The following is a 10879-nucleotide window of genomic DNA, read 5'->3' as shown; positions in this document are numbered from 1 at the left end:
GGCGTTCCTGGAATCCTCCAAGGTATGATGTCAGGACAGACCAGCCTGACTGTCCAATTCCAGCCCCCCAAGGGTGTGGTCACCTCCAAGGCCAACTCCCAGGAGTGAGCTATCCAGGGCAGTGTCTAGGCTTGAGCAATTGTGGGAATGGGAAGACAATCCACATGCAGACCCTCCATGGAACCCGGCCAGCTGAGCTGAGGCAGTGCACACATGAACAGCCAAACCTTCATGGGAGACAGACCGTTTCTTGAGGCGTGTTTCCCCCCTTCCAATAGAAGTCAGCCTGCCAAGTCCCTGAGGAACCCTCGCTCTGCAGTGATGAGGCACAGAGGAGGGCCTCTGGGCCTCTGCTGGGGAGGACCCCACAGATTGCTTGTCCCTGTGCACAGCAGGCAAGGTTGGGCAATGGATGGAGCACTGGGTTCTTTATCCAAAGGCCCGACTCCGGAATACAGAGGACGCATGACTACCTCTGAGCTTCAGTTTCCTCATTCATGTGATGGGACTGTTAAAACATGCTCTGTGTGCATTCCTGAATGGCAAGGACTCTCTAGCCCACTAACAGGGAGGGAAACTAAGACCCATAGAAAGGGGTTGAGTGGTTCACCTACTCACTAGTCAAGCACCTTCTTTTATCTGTTCTCCTCTTTTCATGCTCTTAAAAGAGATACTCTGTTACTTTGTCTGCAGAACACTACTCCTGTCATGTCTGGCATTTGGTTCAAATTAATTCACATACAAGGTCTTTGAAGCCATTTTTTTTTTGTCCCCAAAAAAGGATGATAGATTCACACCCTCCCCATTCACAGATCCCACACAGCTATTCAAGTGCCCATCCACCCTGGATCTCCCTGTTTCATCTGTGGAACCTAAGGTCAGGCTTTACTAAGAGTCCAGAGCCTCTGCAAGGGCATGGCTCAGAAGAAGCCCAGGGCTTCTCCCAACCCAGCTGCTCAGAGGTGCACCTTTCCTTCACAGAGAAGCCAGAACAGGAGGACTCCATTTACAGACAACCTTAACAGTGACAAGAGCAAGGCAATGACCTTCATAGGAATCCCTCACAGTAACATTTCAGCCCCAGCCTGCGACAGGCTCCACTGACTCCTGGACATAAATTACTGGTTCATTATCAGGCCCCGACAGGGGGAAGGATGTCAGCAGCTTGTGTCTGTCTCGTGGTGGTACAGAGCCTGTGTTTGCCCCTGGGCTGCCTCTCTCCATGGTGCTGCTTTCCCCGGGCTGGCGGTGCTGCCTTCGTTGCAGGTGAGCCTCGGGCCTCCTGCGGACAGCCTTACAGTCTGGGCTGGGTGGTAGGGAGGATACACAAGTCCCCATGATAAGGTGTTCCAAGGAAAATGGTGGCAGAAATTCAAGCCACACAGAGCCTGACTTGACTTAATTCTGACAGCTACCACTTATTGAGCCCTTCTGTAATCCAGGTGCTGTGCTAAGTATGTTTATGTAAGTTGGCATCCTTTGGTTGCAAATGACAGAAACCCAACTCCTACCAACTTAATCCCAAAGGGAAATGCTACAGGCCCTCCCTCACACAGTGAGACCCAGGAAGGACAGGGACAGTGCAGGGCTAAGCCTATCGGAGTCAGGGATTCAAGTTCAACCAGGGCCCTCTCTCTCTCTCCACTGCTCTGCTTCTCCCAGGTTGATTTTTTTTCTGATGAATCAGCTGTCCCCATAAGGCCAGAACCATGTGTGCAGGCAACTTCAAGCTTACCTCTTCTATCTTTACAACACAGATAAAAGAGGCCCTTTTTTCCCCAGCTAGAATATAAAATCCCAAGGACAGACTCTGATTAGCTCCCCTTGGTCACATGCTCTAGCCAGAGAGGGGCAGTCCTGTGACCTGCAGCCCTGAGAACAGCAGGCAGCATGTCTCAGGAAAGGGGGATGCTGGACTAGGCAGGAACACCATAAAGATTCTTTAAATCCGTACATATCTCATTATTCTTTACAACCAGCCCATGAAATAGGCACTACTACAACCCCTACTTTGCAGGTGAGGAAACTGAGACCCAAAAAGATCAAATGATTTGCCAAATGTCACCCAGTTAGAAAGTGGCAGAGCCAGAGATCAGATCTAGGTCAACTGGACCCCAAAGCCCATGCTCCTTGGCAGGCTGAGAGAGACGGTGCAAAACCTGCTAAGTCTCAGAAGAATTTGAGGCATTTTGGCTCACAGACTAGAAGACATGGCAGGGCAGGGTGGGAGTTGGGGGGAAGTGACCAGAGCCCTCTCAGGCTGCAGGCTTGGTCAGCAGCATCTGCACTGGGTCTGTTCTGTTTGCTCTGAAGGGATAGCTAGGGCAGCACTCAGGCAAGAAGAGAAGAGGGTAAAAGCCCAAGTGAGTTTGTGGGCTTGATGCTGCGGGCTCCTCAGAGCTCAGGGGGCATCTGATATGCAGTGAGCAGTACCTCTCCCTGCTGAGCTCCCTTTGCCTGCTGGAAGCTTCATGCACGGAATAAGCAGTTCTCCTGAGAGGTGGCCTGAGATGGAAACCGGCCTCATTCACATCTGACCACATCCCAAGGAAATGCTGCCAACCACTCCCCACCTGCACTCACAAGGTGTCCCTTGTTGTCACAGCTGCCTCCAGCCAACCAGGAGCTGAAAGAGTGGGCAGGAGCCCCTCTGGCACTTTGGCCTCTAGTTCCATCCCTCCCCACCACTCCTCCCTGACCAGGTCTCCTCTATCAGCTGTTTAGCACTTTACACAATCTCAGGGTAGAGACTAAGCAGAACGGACATGCCCCATTTTATTGAGAGCAAATTAAGGCCCAGAGAAGGTGTCACTTTCCCAAAGATACACAGCTAGTGAGTGATTTTAATGTTCTTGTCATCATCATCAAAATCTCCTCTTGCCCAGTGGTATTGCAGCGGTTGATTAAAACGCATGAATATAGGTTTCAGATTCTGTGCAGGCATAACTGTGCTGAGCAGCTTACAAAGCAAGAGAGGACTGTGGCTTATATCCAGTCTGGGTGGGGGGTATACCTGGGGTGCACAGGGAAGACCCAGATAAGAACTACAGATACTGAGGAGAATATAGGCTGGCTCCCTGGACAGTGACTCTGAGGGACAGTGAGGGCCTGACCCCGTCTGGGCCAGAAGAGCCTTCAAACCCCTTGAGCCAGCCCTGTCACTATGCAGATAGGGACACTGAGGTCCAGTGGAAGGAGCTTAACCAAGAGGCTTTGCCTACTACATGTGATACTTCCTTAGCTCTTTCAGGGGGAGTTCCTCTGAGCCCTAAGAAAATGCCCCTTCTCTGAAGCCTTCCCTGGTCTCCCTGCCAGAATAGGCAGCGCCCTCGTCAGAGTTTACCCAGAGCCTCCCAGGCCTCCTTGCCAGATCATGCATTCAAAGACTGATGCCACACTCTCACTCTGCCAGCCCAAGAGACTCTACAGGGCAGGACCTGAGTCTCATCTGCTTGTCCCTCACTCCCACTCCTAATGGAGACAGCAGTTATTTAATGAACATGGGAGGAACTGAAGCCTCTGAGCAGAGCTGCCCACACTGGGGGTTCCTTCCCAGTTGCAGAAAGATGACCCTCTGGAGTGAGAAACCTCCTGAATCCTGCTTGTGCAGCACTGAGGCAAAGAGCTCACCAATGCCTGAAAGGCATGGAGGTCCAGAAGCACTGCAGCCAGGGCCACGCCAGCCGTCATTCTGCAAGGTGGATGTCTCCCCCCAGCGATCTCCGAGGGGCAGGGAGGCCCAGTGAGTGCTTGATCCAACCACTTCTCGTTCCCCGAGGGGATGAAGCTATGAGCCCCTCATCTACAGGACCACATCTAGTCCCAGGGGCCAAGCCCCAGGCCTGGCACACAGGAAGTGCTCCACCAAGTTTGCTGAATAACTAAAGAAATGTGCCAAAAGACAGCTAAATCGGTGAGGGAAGAAATCCAGCACTGACTGGACACTTGTGACAAGCTGGACACTCTTCGTAGATTACCTCCCTTAACCCCCAATCACCAGGCCCAAAAAGAGATGATGCTCCCAGAGCTCAGCCAACAGCAGGTGGGGCTGTCCAGCCCTGGGGCCCTCCCTTCACACAGTCCACACAGAAAGTGCCAAGAGGCAGAACAAGTGTGACTTTCTTGTCCACCACTGTCTCCCAGTGCCCAGCACAGGGCCTGGCTCAGAGGGAATGCCTAACTGGCCTGTGAGTTTGCAGCTGTAACTGTGTTGGTGTCCTTGGTCATGGCTGGGGGGCACTGAAGCAGACAAGTCACAGGCATGGGGCTCAGGACTAGCCAGGAGGCCTCACAAGGCAGATCTCCTCCCCACAGACTGCTCCTGCTTCCCTCACCTTGGCCTTCCTTGGAGAGCTGCCCACCCCTGCTGCTGGCAGAGGGCTTCAGCAGACAGAGTCCCTGGGCCAAGCAAACCCCGAGGTCCCCAAACTTTCCACTTCCAAAAAGTGCTCTGATCTTGTCAAATTGCTACCAGAGGAGTCATAGCTGAGTGAACACTTGCCAGGTTCCTGTGGCTCTCCTGAGAGCTGTCACCGTCCTCATCCATCATAATTGAAGCAGTCCACCTGCTCTGGGCCCATCTTTCAACTGCAATGATGGCTGAGATGCAATAGATGTGTCTTGTCATCACCTTGACTTTTTTTGGAGAATGCAAAGGTCAGAAGGGATCCTGGGGCAAGTGAAGCCCTGATCTCAGGGTAGAGGGCTGACTGCCTCTCCCACTGAGCACCAATCCTCATCGCGGCCATCTGCTACAGCCCTCCAGCTGTCTCTCCATCAGGTCCAGAGAGGGGCTGGAGACTTCCTTTACCCCAACACCCTAGGTTCCTGCATCTGCCTGTCATCTCTGGTTCTGCAGAAATTCAGACTCCAGAGGGCCAACAGGGTTCAGGAGGCACTGACTTCCATGATCCGTTGACTTGGGATGACCCTGAGAGACAAATTTTTATGTGTACCTCCTCTCAGTCCATACTCATGGCCACTAGCCTTGGACCTGTTTGGGAAGATATATGGTTGTCACTGGATTATCTGCCCCCAAGTCTGTTAATTAATGCAGTGGGTATGAATAGGTGCAGAGAGAGAGAGACAGCAGGTTACCTGCCTCTAGGACTCCAGCCCCACTTGGAGTCATCATCCAGGAAGATGATGGCCAACAGTCATCCTCCCAAGTACAGCTCTGCCTATTCAGGCTTTCTTCTCAGAGGCCTCTAGGGGCTCCCTCTGCCTGTAGAATAAAGACCAAACCTTCTGGCCTGGCACTCAAGGCCCTCAGCAATGTGGCACCAAAGAAACAAGCAGTTTGAGGAGCAGTAGGGCCCCTAAAAGAATCAGTGCTCACTTTGTTTAAGAAAGAATTCATTTTTTCATAGTCAGAGATGTTCTAAGAGATCAAAGAATATCCAGGGAAGAATGAGCTTCCTTGCCTTCAAAGGCATTGAAGTATAGCCAGAATATCTCCTGGAAGGCTGCTGTAGGGGCTCCAGAATGGGTTCAAAATGGGGAGGGGATTCCGTCCGGGTGGCTCTTAGGTCCCTCCAGCCCTGAGTTTTCTGACATGCACTCTTCAGCCCTCTCTGTTACCTGCAGAACCCCTACTCAGCTACTCTGGCTCAACAGCACATTTGCTGAGCACCTACTCCATGCTAGGCATACAGAAATTACCAAAAGATTGGCCCTGCCCCCCACACTTCAAACAGCTGTCTCTCTTCCCCTGCCTGCGGGGCACAGTCGGCCAATATCACACAACTGGAGACCAGAGTGTTGCTCTTTCTCCCACATCCTCCCATCAGAGCAGCTGGCTCCTCTCCACCTTCGCTCAAGCTGTGAGCAGAGCTCCTGGATGGGGTGGGGAGGGGCATGTGGCAGCAGTAGGCAGCAGCTCAGGCGCGCTCTGCACAGGGAACTCGGGAGCCCCTGTGCTACTAGGTTCACACTGGGCCACTTCCAGACCTCAGAGTATTCAGGACCAGCTCAGGCAAATCCTGGTTTATTCTCTTCAGAATTGGGTCATAGCCCCTTGCCTTATCTGGAGAGGTCAACCCCTAACAGGCAAAGAAACTAGGACCTTGTGCTTCATGACACCCCCTCTACAACATTCACGTGACTCTAGCTTTAAAGCCATAGTCATCTTGGAAACTCAACAATGAGACTTTCATGTGAGCAAATGCATTCCTCATTGGTGTTACATCAGATCTACTCCTGCCTACCCAGGAAGGGTTCTGGAGCCCCACGAGGCACCCACAGCTTGGGCAGGGGAGGCTCAGAGTGAGAGGGGATGGAATGAGCATCTGCTTCCCTCCTCCCAGCCTTGGCAGGAATCACCCCAGGTGCATATGAGTATGTGTTACATTTGATTATTATGATTATCCCCATGTTTAAATTAGAGACACTGAAGTTGCATCCCTTCTCTGGGGTTCCACAGCTGGGAAGTCCAAAACTTCAGCTAGATCTTATTCCAAGCCCAACCTCCAGACTCTACTGATGGTCCCCAGGGTGCAAGTTCTTCCTGTGGTTTGGTGCCTGACGGGAGAGAACTGAGACATTTGTGTCATGAAAAGTCCTCCTTTCAGGGGCACAGGGAATTGTGAATGCCCTCCTGGTACCGTGATACTCAGGGTAGTATCCACAGTCTCTGAATAGGCAGAGAGGCCTCACTACAAACAGAATATTACCCGTTCGGATTATAATACAGACCAGCGTTTCCTCAACTCTGTTCCATGGGGCTCCCCCAGTCACCTCACGCCTGCCTCTTATCCTCCACCCAACCCAGGGCATCAGAAGGTAGATCTCATGGCTCCTCAGGCCTCACTCACTATCTCCCGTCTGGACGCTGAAGTAACTTCCTCCCTGCCTCCACCTCTCCTCCAGCTCATGCTCCACACACAGCCTGCCATCTTCCCAAAGTCCCAGAATGCACCTGACCTTGTCACTTCCCTGCCAAGAACCCTTCCCTGCGGACTGCTCTCATCAGCCACGAGGCCCTGCATATCTGGCTCCCGTGTGCTTTTCCCACCTCACCCCACCCCCTCCACCACACAATCTGCCTTCCAGTCTGAGACCTTTACCCTTGCTATTCCCTCTTCCTGAGATCCTCTTCCCCAAGGACTCCAATCCCCTTCCTCCTTGAAGCCTTGCCAGCCTCCAGCTGGGAGGGGGATGTTTCACTGTTCTCTCCAAGTACATCACTGGTGCCTTAGCCAGTGTCCCCACTTCTGTTTCTCTCTCTCTCTCTCGTTAGCAGGATGAAGCTTGGCCTCCTCTACTTCCCTAGCACCTAATGTTGAGGGCAATCAATTTTAGGAACAATTTCATGACAGTAATTCTGCCTTAATTTTGTATAGTACTGTTCTTTTAAGGCACATTCTTTTCAGTTACCTCATTTTGACCTTAAATTTCTCCTCCCATATGGTGGACCAAATATTATCCTCATTTGTTGGAAGAAGAATCTACAGTTTAGTGACGTTAAATGCTAGAGCTAGATCCTAGCTGTCCTGACAAAATCACAGGACCTATCAGTAGCAGGGCCTGGGCCCAGGGGCTCTGAATCCCATTCTGTGGCGTGTTCCACCACACCAAGATTACCCTGGCATGGTTAGAAATCTTTGAAAAACACCAAGGCATGGGAATGTTCATTGCCTGATGCCGGTGACCTGGGCAACACTTTTGTTTTGTTTTGTTTTTAAGGGAAATAAGGAAGGTGGCCTAAACCACAGACCAGTGACCTTGACATTTACCCAGGCAAGACTGACAGGGTGTGAGCACCGGAAGAGGCAGACGTCAGTAGGAGGTGTCAGGGCCTGGGTGAGATTTCAGCATCCACGTTAACAAACTGAACTGCTAATTAGATAATTACAATCCACCACAAAATCCTGTGATTCCACCAGGAAGCCGAATATGATATATTCCTTGGTCAGTTACCTTTGGTCTCTACAAGTTCCATAGGCTCTTCCCTCCTTTTCTGCTAAGTGCTCAGTGCTTGTCTTAGCTGACTTCTTTTAGCCACATCTGTGTGTGTGTGTGTGTGTGTGTGTGTAAAATCCTCTAAATTACCCGGTATCAGCCTCCCCATTCAGGAGTTCAGGTCCTGTTTCTTAATGATGATTGATGGCTTTGAAGATGCAGTGGATCAATAGAGTCTGAATTCCTAAACTCTTGACAAGAGCTGGAGAGAACACACATCTCAATGCCTGCCACACAAAAGCAGATGGGGCCCTGTCCATCATCCTCCTGCTTCTTTCATGGTCAGACCAACAAGAAATGGGCCTCGTGGGCTCACTCAGAGAGACAGTACATCATACTTGGTCTGCAGGGTGGCAGCAGTTCCTGCATTCACTCAACAAACATTTAACCATCTTATCTGCAAAGGACTGTGGTTGGGTGAGGGTTGTAGAGAGGGAGGGCTGGGGACAGGAGTGGGTGGAGGTAGAAGGAGATGGCAAAGACCTACCTGGGTGCTTGTCCTAACAGAGCTCAGCACAGTGAGACAAATGTTGAGCCCTGAGCTCTGCCAGGCATTTCGCCCAGCAATCTACATGCATCCTCTCATTTGGGCCTCCTGTTAATCCTCTCTGTTTTACGGAAGGGGGAAGACCAGGTGAGGTAATTTAGCCAAGGTCAGAGAACTAAGAAGTGGTAAAAGCCGGATTTGGGGCTAGAGCCCTCACCCTGCCACTGATAAAGTTTCACAGGAGGGAGAGATGACCTGGGCATGGAGGGATGAGGGATGTAATCAGGGGAGATGAGGCTTGTGAGCTGGATCTCCAAGGACAAGCTGTGTTTGGCGGGGTGGGAGACAGAGGGAGAGCTTTCTAGCCAAACCCCCTAACTGGAGCAAGGCCAGGAGAAGCAGGAAGGGGCGAGTTGGAGAACTATGGAGAGCAGCTAGATTTGCATAGAGCTGAGGCCCCAAGGAAGAGGGACCAGCACGGGATAACTCTGGAAAGGTATTTCGGGGTCAAATGAGGCCAGACCCAGAGCGGGTGCTGTCCTGAGTGGGGAATAGGGCACCACAGGAGCTGAGGCTTTCGTGCAGGGGAGGGTCACCACCAGGGCTTTGAGTCCAGAGGAGCAACCTAGCGTTTGCCTCCACAGCCAGACAGGACCAGAGAGCAGGCCCTGGAAGGGAGAGCTGGACAGACTCCCGCCATTTGTCGCTTGGTCGCAAACACGGGCCGGGCTCGCTCGGTGGACCCACCCTCCGGCTGGGCAGCGGGCAGGTAGCAGGGGCCCCGCGGGCGGCGCGCGGGCGGCCGGTGCGGGGCGCGGGCGGGAGGCTCCCCTCCGACAGGTAAGTGATTGGATTAAGAGGCCTGTCTGACAGGATGTCCGTTCAGCCGCGGAGGCTAATCAACTTCCCCATCCTGTCTGCTAATAAATCCTGCTCCGGGGACCACTCGGCCTGATGATCTCTCCTCGGGGACCGCCGCAGACTTCTCCCGGAGAACACTCCCGCAGTCTATTAAGGAGCCGCCTCTCGCCTGTCAGGCCCGCAGGCCCGGGGAGTCTCGGGAGGTGCCCATCACCCAGGTGCGCCCGCTCCCAGGCAGCCCGCCGGGGCCGCGCGGCCCGCCGCCACCAGCCATTGTTCTGCCGCCGCGGGGCCCGGCTCCCTCCTGCGCGCGCGCGCCGCCGCGACCCGCACGCCGCGGACTCCGGGAGGGCCCCGCGCGCATAAATTAGGAGGCGGCAGTTGTTGGACTATAGTATCTATAGAGAAGATGTATAAATAAATTAAAGCTTTAATTATTTTCTGGATTCGCTGCAGCTCAAGAGAGCTAGCGGAGAGCTGTCGGGGGTGGGGGTGGGGGGCTGCTCTCTCCAGAAGCTGCTCTGGTGTGCTTAGCTGCAGTGAGGTCGTTTTCCTTTCCTTCCTCCGTCTCCCAAAAGCAGCCAGGGGACAGAGAAACAATTTCCTTTGTTGTTCAAGAGAAAAAAGTGCAGGTCTTTTGACTTGGAGACTCAGCTGCTTCCAAAATAGGATGGGTCCCCACCCCCAGCACACATACACCTACTACCTAGCAGCCTTCTTTTCTGTGAACAGTGTCTATGGGCAGAGTTCAATCCCACATTTTCGTCAGATCTAGAAGAACCTCCAAGGGCGTTATGTGAAATATGACAGGAATATTCAAGCAACCCCCATCTGGCCCTGGGGGGCAGGAAGAAAGGACTGGGAAAGTAGTAAAGTGTGTTTATTTTTTAATCTAGATGACATGTTTTACATCATTAAAAAGGACAATTATTTTTAAAATTCAGCCTGCATGCTTCAGTGGTTTGGGAGGTCCACTGCCTCAGAATCCATCAGAACCTCCCTCCACAGCCAGGCTTGGGTCCACCCTCAAGGCCAAGCCGCATTCTTAAACATTCAAAACCAGAGGCAATTGTGAGTACTTTAAAAAGCCCTCATCTCTGAGTTACCTTTCTTGGGACAAGGAGGTTTCTGATCTCAAGGCTCAGAGGGGCTTAAGCTCAGGCAGAGTTTCAAAGGCTGATGGAAGTTGGACAGATGCGCACCTTGGCTAAACCCCCAACATCTTCACACCAGTGGTTCCCTTTTGAAAACCAGGCTGATTGTCTCCAGAGTGAGCCTCCTGTCTGTGCTCCAACTGGTCGGGTGGCGCCCTAGTGAGGGAAGCAGCTGGGACTTCTGCCTCATCACCTGAGGGCAGGCTCAGGCCTCTTTCCAGGACGCCCAGCAGCCAGCTCCTGAAACTATTCCTCATCCTTGTCCCTTGGTTATCTTGGTCTGCTTTGGTCACATGCCAAGAGGTCAGTACATTAAAGTGTAGGTCTGCTTCAAAAGCGCGCATCCCTTTTGATTCAGCAAATGCATTTTTAGGAATGTCTAGGAATACAAGCAAGTCATTGAAAAAGTTATGCAAAG

The sequence above is a fragment of the Manis pentadactyla genome, chromosome 3 (assembly GCF_030020395.1).
Source record: "Manis pentadactyla isolate mManPen7 chromosome 3, mManPen7.hap1, whole genome shotgun sequence".
NCBI lineage: Eukaryota > Metazoa > Chordata > Mammalia > Pholidota > Manidae > Manis > Manis pentadactyla.
Note: the sequence above shows the minus strand (reverse complement) of the source record.